Source organism: Neomonachus schauinslandi, chromosome 14 (assembly GCF_002201575.2).
Source record: "Neomonachus schauinslandi chromosome 14, ASM220157v2, whole genome shotgun sequence".
In the NCBI taxonomy this organism is placed as follows: Eukaryota; Metazoa; Chordata; class Mammalia; order Carnivora; family Phocidae; genus Neomonachus; species Neomonachus schauinslandi.
The window spans coordinates 37,631,057-37,651,031 of record NC_058416.1 but is presented as its reverse complement, the minus strand read 5'-3'; the positions used below and the strand labels follow the sequence as shown (position 1 = coordinate 37,651,031).

Below are 19,975 nucleotides of genomic sequence, written 5' to 3'. Positions count from 1 at the left end.
TATGTGTGTGCAAATACATATATGCATATATATAATTGGAAGTAAATGTATAAAATCTTCACAGGGATTGCCTCTGGGTAGTGTAATGTGGGTGACATTAACTTTCTTTATAATGTATTATATTTTCCACATTTCTTAAAAAGAAAGTTATCACTTTGATTACCAAAATAACTTTGTAAGTTTCCAGCCATCTCTTGATCCATTTTTATTAAACTTGTTTATTCATAAATAGTAGCATATGGCTAATTATTTTTTTACATTTCTTATTTTCAAAGAGAAAAAAGCCATGGCCCTCAAGTGAGTTCTTAGCGGTTAAACCCCTTTGAGGATCACTGGCCAGGTGCAGTGCAAGTCATTAAACACACAGGGTGGGGGATGTCTTTTTAAATGCAAATATCATCTGCGTATGCCACTGCCTTATCCTTACAGTAAGATACAACGGCAAGAAACACAAAGGCGGTCCTTCTGAAAAAAATGCCACGCACAAAACAGAACTGAGAAATTCTTTATAAACCACCTTCTTCCTTCTTGGCACCTTTAAAACAGTTGACTGAATACCCAGCTGAACTGATGTTGACAGGCAAGTCACCATAGTCTTTCCTTAAGAGTTCCTGAATGTCAGCAGGTCTCTGGCTTTACGGTGTAAAAAATTCTACATTTACCGCTGAGTGTATATGTCCATTCCTTCTGACAGCTATGTTGTCCAAATGTCGTTGTTCTTTCTGCTTTATCTTACTCTAGCCTAAGTGATGAAGTATGATGTTTTATCCTTGTCTGTTGGTGAAATATCAGGAGGGAAACTGAACAGCCAGCTGCTGTCTTACACTTGCTCAGATATTCTCTCGTGGTCTTCTGATGTGTTAGAGGGAGTATGAAAGGAGGTGACGAAGAGGGGCAGCCTGGCAGGGACCCTACCTTCCCTGTATAGGTACCTATTTTTTTTAAATTGTGAGGTATAACCCATGTTTCTGCAACCACTAGACTATAATTTGAGGGACAGAAATGACAGGTGCATGACTCCCTCTGAAGTTAGATTAATGTCCTTATTTGGACAGATGTAAGAACTTCATAGAGACAGATGCAGCCAGGCTCACTAGGGCTTCCCTGGGGACCTAGAATCCCCAATGGGGGAGTCCACCAGGCTGTGTGATCTTGTCCTTCTGTGGTAGGGCCACACTGGATCTGAACAGCTCAACTGTCCCAGAGCCACAGCTTCTTCATCCTAAGAGCTCAAAGCAACAGTCTATTATGCCCTTAATAGGAAATATATACAAACAGCCAAGACCTGCCTGGTTCTCAAGATGAACTCTGTGTCAACAAGAACAAATCCTTAGAATAGAGAGGGTGCCCAAGTACCCCTGAGCACTATTCTGTCCCCACCTTTAAAGCCATCCAGAAAGGCCTCTTTCCCAGAAGTCTTCTCCCTGACTCTGCCCTACTATTGTTGTGTCTGGGGTGATTCTCAATTTAGTCCAATTTAGTCCTGTTTGTGTCCATGTCTACCCCACATCCATCTTACTGTAGCTTCCTAAGGCACTTTGACATTCTTAAACCAATAAATAATAATCTGGTGAGATGATCTGAATAGGTTTATATCACAGGCCCGTGTAGATACCAAGTGAGAAGATGCTGAGCTTTGTGCTCACTAATTATTCCATCAGCAGTCATTTACTCAAACAAACATCTAATGAGGAGGATCATCCACATGAAAGATGACATGCTCAAGATGATGTAGAAATAAACAAGACAGTCCTTGCCCTCTGGTTGCACATGTTCTTACAGGGAGATGAGAAAATCCCTGGCAATTTTACATGGTGACACAGGCTGTAGGAAGGACCTCAAAGGCTGGTGTGGAACCATCAAGGTCTGGGGGTGGAGGGCGTCTAAGAACAGAGCTGGGGGTATAGGAAGGAGCTCGATGTGGTATGTAGAGTTGGAGGAAGCTTCGGAAGGGGGATTAGGTTTACCTTGTGCAACTTCAGAGGTCTAGATGAGGCCAGTGGTAAAATTATAGAATGGTATTGGGAACAGAGAGGGACTTGAGCCATCTGCACCTGGGTTCGGATGGTTCTAAATGGCATGACTGTCATTTGGGGCTGGATAATTATTTTCTGTTGGGGGCTGTGCTGTACATTGTAGGACATTCAGCAGCATCCTTGGCCCCTACCTGCTAGATGCCAATTGCACCTACCTTCCCTCCACAACTAAAAATACCTCCAGACATTGCCAAATGTCCCTGGGGTGGTTCAGAGTCACCCCGGGGGTGGAGAACCATCGGTCTAGACCAACACTCTCAGTTTACTATGAGAAAACTGAAACCCAGTTAGTATAGAGACAAAAATAAAACCCCAACTTCTGATCATAGTTCAGTCCCCTATCTACAGCACCAGAAGATGCTGCAGGCACTTTTCGGGATTGTTTTTCTTCCCCTTCTAGCTTCTTCTTGGTTGTTGAGGATCTGACTGTTGCTGTGTCCACAGAAGAGGGTTGGCCAGGACCCTGAACTCAGCCTCAGCACTGGCATGAGACCCTAGCATGCCATTTGTGAATATGACAACAAAGAGTCACAGAACCTATGTCAGTCATTGAGAAATTATTTGGACAAGTAGATACTGTTTCTCAGGCGACTTTCATCATTCTTAGCCAAAATCCTTTAATAGCCCCTATAATTTATGCCAACTGACAATGTCAAACACCAGAAAAGACGAAGTTTCATATGTCTCTGAATGCAGTGTGGCTCTCCATCTTAGCATTTCTCTGGAATATCCCTTGTCAGTCTATGGTCGTCATCATCCGTAGCTGTTTCTCATAACATGGAACCAACCTCCTATAATCTGAAAGGGATCTGAAAGCCGGCTCCCTCCCCAACTCTGAAATCTAGTAAATTAGACTCGTGGCACAATAGTCTCCCAAGCATAACTAAAAAAGAAGACTATAGCATAAGTACTGGAGAGCACCATCTTCAATCCTCCTTTTAACCTGTAGACTGACTTTTTCCTACATAACAATGAAAATAGATAAAATGCCTACTTGGTTTCTTTATTTTTCAATGTGAATAAAGGCCTTTGAATTCTTCCAAGTGTGATGAAACTATTTTCAGCATGGTGCAAACTGATAGGGGTAAGAAAGAGGAAATTGGATCAAATATTTATAAGAAAAGAGAAATGTAAATTTATATGTATTATTCATGCCATAAATAGTACTGCAGGCCTTCTCTGCATCAGGCAGTGTTCTAAGCATCAGGGATATAGTAGTGAACAAAATTCCTGCCTTTGTGGAGCTTATATTCTAATATGAAGTGATGAACAATGAATAAATAATAAATAGTGGAAGTGCTATGCAGGAGAATATATCAGAGTGAGCTGTAGAGCATGAGGAGGGAGTGCTATTTTAGGTGGGAAGATCAGTAGGGGCATGAATATGGATAAAAATGTGATTACTAACTCCACCCCAGCCTAATATCCGGCTGGCTCCCACATACTCTCAGTTGGAGTGACCACTTCCGCCATCCTTGTGTAATGAATGCATGTGCTTGACCAAATCCCACCACCACAAGTGATTGTTAAGCCTTCAGTTAAGTCGATACCATTAGTTTGAAAATTACTATCTTTTTTAGGTGGCCCATTTTGTGTGCTCTATGTTGAGGGGTTTATTTTATTAAGCAAAAATCTGCCTCCTGCCACTTCTGCTCAACCTGTATGTCTAAAATATGGCACCCCAAATTAGCAAAATACTCCTTTCTCTTGTGGTAAGATACTGACTCCTATCTTCAACCAGACAGTGACTGAAAGCTTTTCAGGGAGCTAGAAAAAAAAGAGTACTTTATTTTATCTCATGACACTAAATTTTAATTTCTAGTTACAAGTTATTCAAACAAGAATTTGGTAGCTGATGTAGAATTTAAATAAGACTTCGAAGAGAGAAAGGTATTGTTTTTTATTCCCACCCAATGTTCATGGGATACTTTTGCTTTGCAAGTATCCAATGGGCTGCAGCAGGAGGAGAGAGTAGGATGGATGCCTTTAATTCAGTGGCACTTTGGGAGACCATCACCCTGCGGCTCAGAGCAGAAAGAAATATAGATATTCAGTTTCTGCGTACTCTGGAGTAGTCACAGGGGATAGAAGCCAAGAGGGATAGGGAGAGAGCTGCCTCCAGGTTCAACATCGGCTTTTGATCACTGCCTGTGACATACAAGCTGAAACAGGGCCACTCCTGGGTGGAGAAGGAATAGCAAGCAAGAAAGCTAGCTTACAAGCAAGGTATCATTCAAGTTGCAACTTTTACTGAAGTCATAGATCTCAGGTAAGGTGCAACCTGAGCCACCCATGGGGTACTTTAACACAGCATCTCCATCTGAGCATTGTCTCACTCCTAGTCGCTTACAGTCTGAGATAACCCAGGGACCTAGACAAAAAACAAAAATGCAAAACATCTTTCCCCAAGTTGCCAGGTAGAAGAGCAAAAACCAGCAGCATGATCCTAAGAGGTCCCCAGGCCAATACCAAAGGATATCTTGAGTGACTCTCTATTGTAGGTACAGCTAGATGTCAGTTTCCTTATGTGTGTGATATACATTATATAGTCTTATAGAAAATTATATAAGATTGTGTAAGATTTCCATTTTATTTCCTGATGTTGGGGCTCAGAGAGCTGCCTTCATGAGGGAGAGAGAATATTTTTGATATATAACTTATTCCCAGATGCATGGCTCTAATTTACCTGAACCCCCAATTAAAAAAAAAAAGTAACATGCACTTTAAGAAAACAAAAAAATGTTTGAAAGTACTACTGTTGTAATAATACATTTAATTCAAAGAATGCCAAATCCATGTCTGTACCTAGAATCTAAGTACGGGGAAAGAAGGCTGGGTTCTGATGTGACACAGAACAAGGATTCCTTATGTCGTGAAAATATCTTTATCTCCTGTGAAATAATCTCCTCCAATAATGAATATATCTGAAAATTTGGATTAGAGCAAGGGGGAGTTACTGTATAGAATTTTCTCTAGGAACCTAAAATCACAGGATGCCAGAAGCATAGTTACTGTAATCCTCATCCTCATCAAGAACCGGGGTTGAAGTCAGTAGGGAGGGAAAGTGGAGGCACAGGGCTGGAGACAGGGGGCACCTTTCTCCCATCCTGGGTGCAGAGCTAGGCTCCTGTCGTCCCTTGCTTTTCCACCCCCATTGCCATCAGACGCCTTCTCTCCTTCATCTGCTATGATCCCATCCCACTCTCTTCCTTCATCTTAAGGAAGGAAGATTGGAGAGATTTCCTGAGCCTCAACTCCCTGCAGCTTCAAGCTCGCCAGCACCTGGGGTAGTAACATACAGCCTGTGCAGTTGGTAAGGAGAAGAAGGGGCAAGGGAAGGATGAGAGAGACTGGTGGGAAAGAAGAGCTGGTGGCAGATGGTGAGCGGGTGCCTGGGTCACCATTGGGGAATCTGCTGGCAAGTGCCATCTTGAACCTCTCTCTTCCACTTCTTCTCTGTGAGTTTGCCCAGAAGGCAAAGGATTAGAAAATCATTCAGCTTTGTTAAGAAATAAACAGGCAATTTTATGAACTATTTATTATTTATGTTATTACTACATAATGTAATAAATCATACGTATCATTAAATAACGTCAGGTTGCCTTTGTGGTAGTGGACTCTTGGAGGATACCTACTTAGGATTGCTCAGGCTTAAATCATTAAAGGAAATGCTGGTCTGAGGACTCTGACCTCAGCTGTAATTTCCTTGACTTTGGTAGAAATTATGGTGACACAATATTCCAGAAAATTACCTACTTGGGAAACAGAAAATTCCATGTTTTCCCCCTTTGGGAGTTTTTAATCAAATAAAACTAAAGAGGTATGTCAGGACCCCAAGGTCCAAGGCCACTGTCTGTTATTAACCAGCTGCTTAATCTTGGACAGTCCCCCTGGGCCTCAGCATCCTCATCTATAAAGTGACTTCTGGCACAAATGTCCATTTTTCTAAATATTTCTTAGGGTAAATGAAAACCAAGTTTCTGAGTTGAGTATTACAGACCCTTATTAGTGTATGAGGGGATTTGTAAAATACCGTATGTCCTAGATCTGTAATAAACATGTAAGTGTAAGTGGCTTAGCTAAATAAAAGTATATTTTCTCATTGCAGATAAATAAGATTTGCCAATCCCTGGATGAAGTGCTTGGGAAATCTTTAGATGCCATAGTCAACTGCCATTTCAAAAAAGAGAAAATAGATGGTTTTGGAAAGTTCATGCTGTTTCTTCACTGAATTTTAGGTAAGTGTATCTGAAACAAAGAATTTAAGATGGACATTGCACTAATTCCCCTTAAAAGTGCTTCTCTCCTTTACACGAAAAGAAAATGGGGTTAAATGTTATCAGTGTTCTGTACTTCTGGCGAGGGGCCGCACGGTGAAAGACTTAGTTTCTGTGCCTTTCATGGTTTTGTTGTTGTCAGAAATCACCTGAGGTATGAGGTATGAGATACAGACACTCTGACATTCTTCCTGGCTCCCATTAAGCAAATGCTGGAATACTTCATTCAATTCTAAAGGTCATCTAATTTTTTAAATATATGGAAGTATTTAGTATCAGAGTAATAAGCCAGAATGAGGCAAAACTACTAGAGGAAAATTTGATGGGGGTAGTGACAGTTTAATCATTAATAAGTCTGTGTGTCCGATACAAGGGTAACATTTCAGAGGCTGCCCATGGGGATATTTTAGCCTGCTTAAATTCAAGTAGGACATAGTTTAGGTTAGGTGTGGTTTTTAAACTGCTGTATATGATTAAGCACACACATGGGCTCACATACATTAAGCCTGGTTTTGTTTGACCGTAAAATGGATGGATAAATATTTTTTACATCATCATCCATAATTACCCTGCCATGCTACAAAAGACATAAGCCTGCAAATTGGCGCTTTACTATTAGTCGGCAATCTGCCATTGTCATTTCTCAGCAGAATGGAAAGGAATGGAGGAATTGAGTGGTGGTTGTCTTCAGGAAGTTGTGTGGCTTTCTACCTCCTCCAGAGTCCAGTTTGCAAAGTGTGATTGTATCATCTACTTTGAAGAATGGTGATTTCCAGAACGTCAAAATAAACCTCTGTTCACAATTCTGAATAGAACAGTGCAACTGACAGAGCATTGACCACTTTGTTTAATCTAATCTGGAAGACACCGATACTTCCTTTATGCTTTTTATTAACTTCAAAGTGAAGGTGCTCATTCCCTCATAATCTTTGGGGTGTGTAAATTTGGTTTATTGAGGTTATATATGGAACTAAAATGGTGATTTCATTTATTTACAAGATGTTTGTGGAACACAGTTGCCAGGCGCTAAGCTTAGAGCCCTTTAAAACTATCAGTAAATCAATTTGCCTAGTGTAACACTCTGGAGGAGAAAATGAAAATGAGAACTATATTTACTGAACACTGTTTTCCAGTTCTGCTGGTCTATGCCAGTTTTTACCTTCTCATCCGTTCCTTACTCTGCTCCTTCTCTTTTGGTTCCATGGGGACTGACCCCTATGGGCAGTATTTCCTCCCACCAAGACTCACCCCATTGTCTCCAGCTTCCCCCAGTGACCTTGAACTCTGAGCTACAGTAATATCACCTCTTCCCTTTCTCCCTCGAGCCCTGTGGGTGGTAACGCCTTTGTTTTCCTGCCTCTGCTGATCTCCCAGTTGATCCCCTGGTTAGCTCACAATTCTTCCACCATCCATGTAACCCTTTCTCTAGATTAAATTCCATCTGTTTTAAATATTTAGAATGTTTTCTCTTTTCTTGGTTAGATTCTAATTGACCAGCCAGTCCTTCATTAATTTCTCCCAAAAGTATTAGAAAAAAAAATGAACAGGGATTACTTGCTTCTCCCAAGGAAAATGATTCTCAGGAGGTACATTTCAAGTTAAATGTAAAGTTGGATTTTTCTACACTGAAAAAATTTTAACTTAATATATTGAAAGTCATATTCTAAGCTGTACAGTGTTGTAGCATTAATTTGTTGCTGCTAACAAAATCATTGTCATAGTCTTATTTTGCATATCAAAGTAATAGAAGATTTTAAAATTCTCAGATATGGGGATACCTGGGTGGCTCAGTCGGTTAAGCAGCTGCCTTTGGCTCAGGTCGTGATCCCAGGACCTTGAGATGGAGTTGGGCTCCCTGCTCAGCAGGAAGTCTGCTTCTCTCTTTCCCTCTGTGCCTCACCCCACTTGTACACTCTCTCTCTCTCTCAAATAAATAAATATTTTTAAAAATTCTCAGATATGTACCAAATATGATTTTTAGTTTTCAAATTCATTTCACAAAGTACAGATGAGAACTGCTTCTTAGGGCCTCAGTCCCATTCCTGAATTCACATTTAAGTCTGGAGCTTCAGCTCTATTTGATTATGGATCTGACCTCTCTCTTTCAGTAACGGTTGTCTGCTGCTTGAAGATGCCTCATGATCTGATCAGCTCACATTTCCTATAATAAATACTGGCTCTATTAGAAAGCTAAGTGATCAGACGCCACTTTGTGTCTGTCTTTTTTGGGCAGGTAAACAATTCACCACTGTCTCAACAATCCCACTATAAAGGGCTTCCTTGATATTAAAGTGGCTTTTCATGAAATCACTTCACTTGGTTATTTTAAATGCTTAAACCTTGCTTTTTGCATTTCCTTCTCATTTATTTATATAGACATTTTCCTTTTCAGTCTTTTCTCGGAGGTTATCGTGACTGTTCATCTGTCCATTTTAATGTATTGTGGGTACATTCAAAAGGACATGGTGTCCCTTCTACCAACAATTTTCATGTATGGCACTGAAAATTCTAATCATTAACATTTCTCTCCAGCTTATGGAAATGACGCATATTTAAAAAAAAATACTCTCAGGGTAAGAAATGCATCCATTAATAATACATACTACATCACACATAAGTCTAATGAATTAGCAAGCCAGAGACTCCTGAGGGAGTGGTGCAAACACTCAGCTTCTGAGGATTTGGTAACATAAGTAGGAGGGGGCTACCGAACTAATCTCACTAACTTCAGGATGTTGCCTGGCGGGTCAAGGGAAACATGTCATAAAAGATAGCTCAGGCTGAACAGATCTTAATGCCATATTGGACGAAGGGCAGGAGGAGCAGAGGTAGTATTCCTTACACTAATGAGCAACATTGTAAATGGAGATTTTAAATCAGTGGTGCCCAAATAGTGCAGGAAAGTGCTTTAAACAAGAGGTAATCAGTAGTATTTCTACTGAGCCACAGAGTATGATATTGGAAAAAATCAAATGTGTTTAAAGGCAGAAATCATCTGTAATCCATCTTGGGATTCCTGGAAACTGGCCCAGTCCTTGGTTCACTGTAGATAATTTCTAAATAAATGGATGGTGAATGAAGACTGAGGCCCAAAGCAATGATAGCTAATGCTTACTGATTCTTACTTTATGCCAAACACTATTCTGTATAGACATATACTTCATTTCATGCTTAAACAATCCTATGACATTGGTAATATTATATCTCCTTATTTAAAGGTAAGGAAATTAGGGCCCAGTGTAGTTAAATCATCTGCTGAGGTTAAGTTGGGGGTAAAAATTCAAATCTAGACAGCCTGGCTTCAGACCCTGCACACTTAATTATTATGCTCACTCTCTCTCGTGAAATATAATCGTGAAGTAACTTTCAAACACAGAAGCAACACTTTTTATTATTAAAAACCTTACATCATTTCAAAACATGCCTGTATGAAGAGATCTCACCCTAATCTTGAATGGCCTCACTTTGAACCACAAATTCCCTTTCAGTGTTCCTATTCTCCTTTTCTTTTAAAACATGACCGTCTAAATCAACTTCCTAATTTACACTCAAATTTCATTATTCCCATGCTTTAATGGTTTAATCTGAAATTCATATTTTAAAAATCCTATTCCTCCTTTTATTTCATTTGCTCCATTTAAGAACGTGTAATCTAGGGCGCCTGGGTGGCTCAGTTGGTTAAGCAACTGCCTTCGGCTCAGGTCGTGATCCTGGAGTCCCGGGATCGAGTCCCGCATCGGGCTCCCTGCTCAGCAGGGAGTCTGCTTCTCCCTCTGACCCTCCCCCCTCTCATGTACTCTCTCTCTCATTCTCGCTCTCTCAAATAAATAAATCTTTAAAAAAAAGAGAACGTGTAATCTTGAGCAGCGAGTTACTTGACCTCTCTGAGCCTTAGATCCTTCCCTGAAAAGTTATGTTTGATTGGTCGTGAAGGCTAGAAAAGAAGATCCATAAAACAACAAAGCACAGTTCCTGGTACATAGCAGGTGCCCACTGAACAGGAGCCAATATGATCTACTTACCCTAGGCCACTTAGATCTCAAAGCCAGTGCTGGCTGCCCCACCAACTGCGAACAAAAGCCATCTCACGTATTCCTTAGTGTGTCATAATACAGGCACAACAGACCTCTTGAGTTTCAGGGCCTACCTTCGCCCCTCATCAGTTGGTCTTTGCTAGCACAGGAATCATCTGATCTGCCTTCTCTAAGCTGTGCTCTTTGAGCTTTTACTTTTGTTCACGCTGGCTCCTCTGCCTAGATGCTCCTGCTATTCATTATTCCTCTGCAAACCCCTCACCCAAGTGCACACAGGCACTCTCCAGGGACTTGCAGTATCCCAGTCAGTGATGACCTCCTTCTGGGTCCCCGGTTATCATCGGTCTTTCTCTGACTTCATATAGCCCTTTGGGCCATTACCAGATCAGCTCCAACTGTAGACAAGAGAAAGAAAAGGGATCTCATTCAATCCCTCACAGCCTCATGCCATTTCTCCTGTTATCTGTCTATCTTTCCTCTAAAATTTTCATCAAGGACAAATGCCAAGTCTTTTCTTTATCTTTGAATCACCTGTGCCAAGCTCACAGCGGTCTCCTGTTTTGGTTTTGAATGAAGTCTGGAGGGCATAGTTTGAAATATGCTTGAGTGCTTCGAGTATGGTGAAGATCATAGTACTTCGTCCAGCATTAGAGCTCCCTTAGGGGACAGGGCACCTTACAGAGGGGATCTGGTGCCACTGTGCCAAGCACCAAAGCAGATGCTCCATGAACATTATCTAATTTAATTTTCATAATATCCTCTCAAATTAGCTATTGTTTCCCTCCTTATTCAGATAAGAAAACTAGGGTTCCAGGAGCGTAGGTAACTTGCCAATGTCACATTTCTCCTAAGTGGCAGAATGAGAGTGTGAAGTCATATCTTTTCGCTGCAGCAAACTGCCTCACTAAAAGAGCTTTCCAATTTAATCTGAGAAGAAGAAGATGTATGTAAGATAATGCTAGAATTTTCCATTTAAAATATTTCCTGAGGAGTAAGCTCTTTATAAGTCTACAGATCTTTTTCTCATTGGCAAATAAGTTTGTGTTTAGGCTCATGCTAAAATTAGCACTATTTCTGTTCAACGAGAGTTTAAAAGGTACAGCGCCTTGTGGTTCTGAGACTACTTATGCAAAAACCTCACGTACTGATGTGAGCATAAGCTCGGAAATGATGTCTAACGCTGTCGACTGATAGAATTTTAGGGCTATATGTTAGGTAGAACACCACTAGTGCTGGGGGCTTTTGAAGGCAAGAATTTCTGTCTCCTTTTTTCTCCTTAAGAATATTATGAAATGAATATTTATAATTAACTATAAAAAGTTTGTTTGGGATGCAAAATAAAAAATTCCATAGACATGACACAGTTGGCCCTTCTGAAAAGAGTACATAAGTGTGTTCTGAATTTTTCTAAACATCACACTATTCAAATATCATGTATAAGAATAATAACTGGTATGAATAAAACTCAAAATGTGCAAAAACCAATCTCTGACTTCATTTTAATTGCAAAAGTCAGTATCCATAGAAAAGGGTTTCTTCCACTGGTGAAAAATCCTGATGATGTTTAGGCCACATTTATACCTATGATGATCATTCACTCATTTGTTCTTTAAATATATATTACACATCTCTGTGTTCCCTGGCTCTGTGCTAGGCACCTGGGAGCCTGAGATAAAGAAGGCATAATTATTTCAGGTAACATCCTACTTTGATTTGCCACAGATTATGTCTTAGAATCACAGGATTTAAGCATCAGAAAGGATATTTCAGATTATTTAACTTGGACCCCTGTCTTACTCCACTCAAGCCTCTATAACAAAATACCAGAGACTGGGTAGCTTATAAAGGATGGAGATTTATTCCTCATTGTTCTGCAGGCTGGGAAGTACAAGATCAAGGCACCAGCATGGTCACATTCTGGTGAGGGCCCATTTCCTGGTTCAAAGTAGGCACTTGCTCTCTGTGTCCTCACATGCAGGAGGGGCTAGGGATCCCTGTTAGGCCTCCTTTATAGAAGCACTACTCCCACCCATGAGGGCACCGCCCTCATGACATAAGCAACCCCAAAGTCCCCACATTCTAATACCATCACATTGGGCATTAGGACTGCAACATATGAATTTCAGGACAACACAAACATTGAGACCATGGCAAGTCTTAATTTTACATTTGAGAAAGTTGAGGCCGAGAGGTTAAGTACAACCCCCTAAATTAGCAGCAAAGTCACAACTAGGACCTTGATGAGTCTCCTACCACCTAACTCCTGTCCATCATACAACCAACTAGCCAGTATTACTATATTCTTGATCTTATGTTCCTCCAAGAGGAGTTTCTACATGTAAGGAAAGACTAAGAAAACAAGGTTGATTTGGGTTTTATTTACAATACAAAGAAGTAGATTTACTATTCATCAAGTACTTATTGAGAACTATCAGGAGCTTTGCTAGGTGTTGGACATACAGCTGAGCAAAAGCAGAAATGCCTTCCCGGCTCACATCCTGCTTATTGTCTGAAGCACGCATGTAGGAGACCCCAGCACAAAAGCCCTAAACTGCCCTTGAATGGGAAGACCAGAATAGTCCAGGCGCTGACAGGCAGAATGTGACTCTAAAAATGACAGCTGAAGTGCTTGTAACATATTCGTTTCTTAAAAAAATGTAAAATAGTAAAATCTATAAATGCCCCATCTATTAAAAAAACAAAAAGATACAGGCCTGGTGTCTTTGGTCTACTGCTGTTTTATGGATAACTTGTTCATATTACAGAGTGAAAAAGAATTTAAAAAAAGAATAAGAGTAGCATGTGCACACTACAGTGCCTATCTTTGATGAAAATAAATATATGGTATCTTAGAAAAAAATAAGACTTCTATTCACAGCCCCAGCTTATATCCCTGCCTGTTGAGTTACATTTTGTGTGCCGATTTCCCCTTTAATTTCCCAGAAGAGTTTGCAGGATGCTATTTACCTTCATGTAAGTATGATTTTTAAAACTGTGATCATCACAAGAATGGATGGAACAATGCTTTCATATCGAACACTAAGGATTATGATGTGTTTACAAAAGTTAATCATAATGTGTTTCAATGTTAGTGCATTCATGAGTGAGTTTATTGTTTTAGCTTGTATTTCAACCATCAGTTGATTTTTGTAACTTTCAAAACCTGACTTTTAAATCTGTACAGTTTATTTCAGCAAAATCTTCCACCGTGAATCTGATAGTTTCAAATGATCAAAATAGATGAATAACTTAGCTCTCTTTGCTGTCATTCCTTACAGTTTCATAACAGTGGGCTGGAAGTTTTTCTGTGTTTTTGTGTGTGTATAATACATGATCAGACTCAAATAAATACTTGCCATAATTTTTCTTCCAGTTCTAGCTGCATAGATAAGGAAGGTGGCTGTCTTTTTCTAAGAGCGTGTTCTTATTATGACACCATCCCTTCCTGATGCGTACGAACAACTCTAGTATTACATAAGGTTTCCCTTCTGAAGTTGAATTTCTTCCCAGAGTAGTAGCATCCACAGAAGGCACATTTGGAGATTAAAAAAAGCCTCATCATGTTCCAGAGAAGGCTACATTCTTCCCATTCAGTCACTGCAAATGAGCCTCTTATGACCTCAGTTCAGGAGAGTTCTGTTTTATACCCGCAAGATAGAGCCCTGCTCGGCTCACGTACCTCTTACGTGGCCAACACTGCCACCAGGACTAACACAAAGCATACCACCACCGAATCCCTGGCACATTCCCACAGCGCTTTGAACTCTCTTTGGCAAGAAACATTTGCAGACATTAAGTACAGTGGTAAAAATTACCCTAATATAAACACCTTCCCATTCTCCCCTGGATTCTCCCTCCCCACCTTCCGAAGAGCAAAAGGGCCTGAGAAGCAGAGCTTGGGAATCCCTGTCCTAAACACAGTTCTTAACAAGAATTCCTCCATCTGATAAAAAGGACTCCTTTGAGGTTTTCCATATCCTCCAGCTTTGAGGCGCTTGTGTAGACGGTTACACCTGTAAGCATGAAGGCTTGTTAGTAAAGTGTTACTAGTCCACGTTCTGAAAAATAGTGAAGTCCCCACATTTTGTCCTACCTCATAACTAAGATAATAGTCTGGTTCAGCTCATGATTGCCTTCTCATTAAAATATTCAGATCCAGGGCGCCTGGGTGGCTCAGTCGGTTAAGCGACTGCCTTCGGCTCAGGTCTTGATCCTGGAGTCCTGGGATCGAGTCCCGCATTGGGCTCCCTGCTCGGCAGGGAGTCTGCTTCTCCCTCTGACCCTCCCCCCTCTCATGCTCTCTGTCTCTCATTCTCTTTCTCGCAGATAAATAAAAAAAAATCTTAAAAAAAATAAAAATAAAAAATAAAATATTCAGATCCTTTCCAAACTCACACATAGAGTTCCTGCTTAATATATACTAACTGCAGTAAGCTGTGGTTGCCTAGTAACCAGTGGAGGTGTGTCCAAGAGGCTGAAGAACACAAATGAATAACTAAAACATTGACATTAGTTTCAGCTGGATGACCTAAGCCGCAATTCAGCACTAGCCATTCCAGACGTTTCTAACGGGCTGGTGAAACAGTACTTTCTCAGAAGTAGCTCATTAAATCATAAAAATGAGAATTAGCATATAATATAATGTTCTTCTCGATGGTGTGATAGGGGACAAGAGAATGACTGAAAAAGCAACAAGACCAGATCCTAACATCTTTGATATACTTTCTACAGAATAGAGAATGAAATGTCTGCTAGGACTTATGCTCTCAAACAGCTTTTTCCAAATGCGTATGGTTCTGTTTGATCGGTTTGGGGGGGGAAGATATTTCAGTCTTTTTTTTTTTTAAAGATGTATTTATTTATTTGAGGGGGGCGGGGAGTAGGGCTGCCGTCTCTGGAAGTGCTGAAAGGCAGCAGATGTTAGGCCATGTGAAGGACCAGGTCAAGGGAATTATGAGTGGAAAGCGAAACCATTCTCTGAATTAACATGCATTCTCTTCCATAACCATGAGACAATAGATTTCTATTATTTTTAAGCCACCAAGTTTGTGATCATTTGTTATAATGTCCTTAGGAAAGAAATATAGGGAGTTTTCTGGGAAAGGTCTCTTCACTCAAAAAAGAGGCTCACAGGGAGAAAAGAAAAAGTTGGCGGATGGGGCGCCTGGGTGGCTCAGTTGTTTAAGCGACTGCCTTCGGCTCAGGTCATGATCCTGGAGTCCCGGGATCGAGTCCCGCATCGGGCTCCCTGCTCGGCGGGGAGTCTGCCTCTCCCGCTGACTCTCCCCCTCTCATGCTCTCTCTCTATCACTATCTCTCTCAATAAATAAATAAAAATCTTAAAAAAAAAAAAAGAAAGAAAGAAAGAGAAAAAGCTGGCGGATAAGGACATGGCAAGAGTTTCCACGTGGCTGGGGCACAGGCTCTCTCAATGCAATGATGAAGAAAGCCACCAGCACCTCCCATCATACACAATCTACCCAGCCATAGATCACAGGAAAATTGCTTAGCTGTTTCCTACAGAACTTTGATTAGTGCTGCTTACGTGCTATATTCTTGGTAACTTCAGTATACCCATGGATGATCCAATCAATACCTTCCTCATATCCAGAAATAAATCCCTCCATTTGACCTCAGCCATCTACTTCTTTGAAGCACGTCCACCATCAGAAAAGCAAGCAAGATATCCCCCTCTCCAAACACCACATCCTACCCTTCCAGCTCTTTTGTTCTGATCTCCACACTTGCAATTCTTTGTGTTTGTTACAGAATCTTTTTGTCCTGGTTCTTTCTCACTGTCCAGTAACTACCTCCTGTCTTTACTTCATTCTTTGCCTGGTTATATTCCATGGTCCATTTCCTTTTATGTACCTTCAACTCCCTTGCATGTCTTTCCTCCCATTATATTCACCAGGTGATAGCCAAGCCAGGTAGATGAAACCCGTTACTTGACTTACCCATACTTTTTTGGCTGAGCTTTGTTAAAGAAGGCCACACAACTGAGCATGCTAGACTCATGATCACTACATCAGATGTGCTTGCAACACTCTATGGCTCTCCCACTATCTCTGTAGTCAGCTCACTCTCCTACTCTCCATAATGATTAGCTCATTATTTCTCCCCTTGCATCAAAATTCTTTTCCCCATTCCTCATTCTGAGCTAGCAACCTTGCTTCTTATTTCATTGAGATGATAGAAGTCACTAGATAGGAACTCCTTCTCTCCATGTACACATGGAAATGTACACATATACCCTTATCTGCATCCTTCTTCCCTCATGTCACAGGAGAGGCAATTTCTCCACACGTACTCTGTATCTTGTCCCCCTTTACCCCTTAGGACTGCACACATGCAACCAGCCATTTTCTCTCCCACATCATCAGTCTCTGCCTTTGATGGACCACTCTTTGCAGCATGTAAATATTTTCTAGAGTCTCCTATATTTGAAATAGTCCCTTGATTTCATGTTTCCTTTCACTTGCTGCCCTACTTCTGCTCCCCTACAGATCCAATTTTCTCCAAAAAAAATCGTTTACCCAGCCTGACTCCACTTCCTTACCCCTCATTGTTCTGTCCCTCACCATTTCATGAAAAAGGTTTTTATTAAGGTGGTCATTATTGCCATATTCTAAAGCTAATGAATACTTATCTCATTCTCATCTTACTCCACCTCTCAGTAGCTTTCAACTCAAAGACCACCCCTTCCTCCTGAAGAACTCCCATTTAGCTTCCATAAAAACACAGTCACACAGATTTCCTCTTACCTCCCTGACCCTCTGTCTTGGAGAGAGGAGTCTTGAGTATGCTTCTCCATGTATGTTCTCCTTTTCCCATGGCTTTAAAAAAAGTCTCTTGTACCTACAGCTCTCACCCGTACATCTCCATTCGAGCCCTATCTTTAGGGCTTCAGGCAGATGTAGACACAGCCTATGTGACATTACTGCTTAACTGACTCAGAGCCACTTCAAATTCAACACTTTGCCTTACCCCATGTTGCATTCCCTCAGCATACTCCTGCATCCAGCTTCTGCTCTGTAGTAAATGGCACCTCCATATTATTATTATAATGCTGAGAGTTCTTCTTTACATTCTATTCTCACTCATCTTCCTTCATTCAATGTGTGACTGAGTCCTGTCAATTCAGTCTCCAAAATATATTTTAAGTGTATGCACTTCTCACTTTCTCCACTGTCAACATTTTAGTTCAGATCAAAAGTTGGCCCTCAGACTGGTGGCACTTTAAACACTCTTGCCCCTCTCCTGTCCATTCTCCACACCATAGCCAGGACGCTCTTTTAAAAGTAAAAGTTGGATACAAAAACTAATGATGTAATGTATGGTAATTAACATAATAATAAAAAATTTTAAAAATAAAATAAAGATTCTGAAAAGTTTGGCACAAAAAAATAAAATAAAAAAATAAAAGTTGGATTATGTTATTCTTATGTTTTAAATCCTATAAAACCTTCCCACTGTACTTAGAATAAATTTTAGAGTCCCTCCATAGCCTTGGTCTGCCAACTTTCCTATGCCATGACCCTCTGCCCTTTGTGCATAAGTGCTCCAACCACACTGTTCTTCTGGTGTTCCTTGAAAACATCAGGCTCTCTCCCCTCTCAGGGACCTCACACATGCTCTTCCCTTTGCTTAGACTCCTTCCCATTCTTCACAGGTGTCATCTCAAATACCACTTTCTCAGAGAGCATATTCTTTCTTCATACCCCCATTCCAAGCATGGACACAGACTTAATTATTCACTGTGAAGCTAAGAGCAATTCTCAAAGCTTTCCTAAAATCTTGATGATAACAGAGATATCACAAGTCAGAATATTAAAATTAGTCATCAGCATCATTATTCCTTAGACCAGAGTCATACCCTTCAGAAGGGATCCCATATTGGGGCCATCTCCTCCTGGGCCACCCTGTTTTAGAACCTGCTTCCCCTCCAGATAGGAATTCCCTATGACCTGGACCTTGCTCCCTGTGTCCAGAACTTTAGCACCCATTCTCCGTGGCTCTAGTCACCAGACCCTCCTCTTTCCAGTTAATAACTCACAGTTTTCCAGCTATACCACCCATAAAGAAGGGAGCGTTTTTCTCTGTTACATAGGGTGGCTTAATTTCTCTTCCTTTGTCACTTACTTGCAGACTAGTTTATAATATAAACAGTAGGCCCATTAAAGTTTATTCCCAAAAAAGAGCATTCTTTCTCAAAGATAGTCATGAGGGCTATAGCCTCCTTATGATATGGAAAATGCTGCAGTTTTAAAAGTAACAATCCATTTTATTTTATTTCTCTTTTTTGCATTTTTATTTATATTTTATCATTCTTGAAGTGCGTTTCTGTGTGTTTTTTTAATTTATTAAATTTTTAATTTTAATTCCAGTATAGTTAACATACAGTGTTATATTTGTTTCAAGTGTACAGCACAGTGATTCAATAATTCTATACATGGCTCAGTGCTCACCGTGATAAGTGTCCTCTTTAATCCGATTGCCTATTTCACCCATTCAACAATCATTTTAAAATCAAGCTACACAGGTACTTAGAGACAGGTATGAATAGGTAAATAACAAAAATATCAATTGTGGCTGGTGAGATTATAAGTGGTTAGAAAATATTTTTGATTACTTTCATCTTTTAATTGGTTACAATGTTTATCAAAGATATCATAAAGCCTGAAGAGATAAAACAAATAGTGTTTGTCTTTAACACTTTGTATATTACTGCTACAAGTATGATAGTATGGGGAGGGGGGCAATCCAAGCCACAGGATCTGATGTATGACTTAAGGTTTCTGTCTTCTCAACGTGTGTGTAGGAACATATAAACACATAACTATGTCTTCACTGGGATGTAAAGTGTCTTTACATGTATAATGAACATGAGTGGCTGACATCCTCCAAAAAGGCTATTTATCTGTGATGAACAAAGTAGAAGCTAATGCCTCTCTGCCTCATATTACTTACATGCCATAAGTCTGAGATTATGTCAGGAGTCCTTTCTGATGTCTCACCTGGCAAACACAAAGTGTGGTGCCTTCAGTAAAAAATGAAGAACACCTGCTCACCATTATTTATGTGCAGATATCCTTTCAAACGCTTAAGTGCCTCCCTCTCAGGCTTCTGTGCTACTTCCCTTCCTGTTCATTGTCCACCATTGTACAATGCTTTCTCCAGTTTCCCCATTTCACATGTCACTGTGAGACTCTAAACAGAATGCAGTGGCCTGATGGAGAATTAACCAGTGTGAAGTATGGAGCAAGGATAACCATGAACTCCCTAGCGTCATATACGGGAACGTTTGACATGTCAGATGAATGATGCTTACTGATGCAGTGTTTCCCATCAGAGACACCCAGAAGGGTCCAAAGTGCCCGGTATCTTTATATTATGGGTCAGTTTATATAAAATGTATTTAACTATCAAATGGACCTTCTTCATTCATTCCAGTGATGGAATTCATTTAGGTATATAGAATGACATTTCAGACATTGGTTTGTCACTTGTCTTAACTTACTCAACCAACTTTCCCATTGTGTATTTCTTCAGTCTTCTCTCCCTCGTACCTCCTGGATGATTTTTCTGTGTGTTCTCTTTAACCACCTATGTTTGTTTGTTTTTTTAA

General features: G+C 40.4%; 1 protein-coding gene across 1 annotated transcript in view; it reads left to right on the top strand.

The window, feature by feature from the left end:
- Positions 1 to 19,975, top strand: part of DTNA (dystrobrevin alpha) — a 241,645-nt gene that overhangs the window by 60,660 nt on the left and 161,010 nt on the right. The window contains exon 2 of the mRNA XM_021686304.1: positions 6,145 to 6,274. The gene's annotated coding sequence lies outside the window, so the exon portion shown is untranslated. The remainder of the gene's footprint in view (positions 1 to 6,144; positions 6,275 to 19,975) is intronic.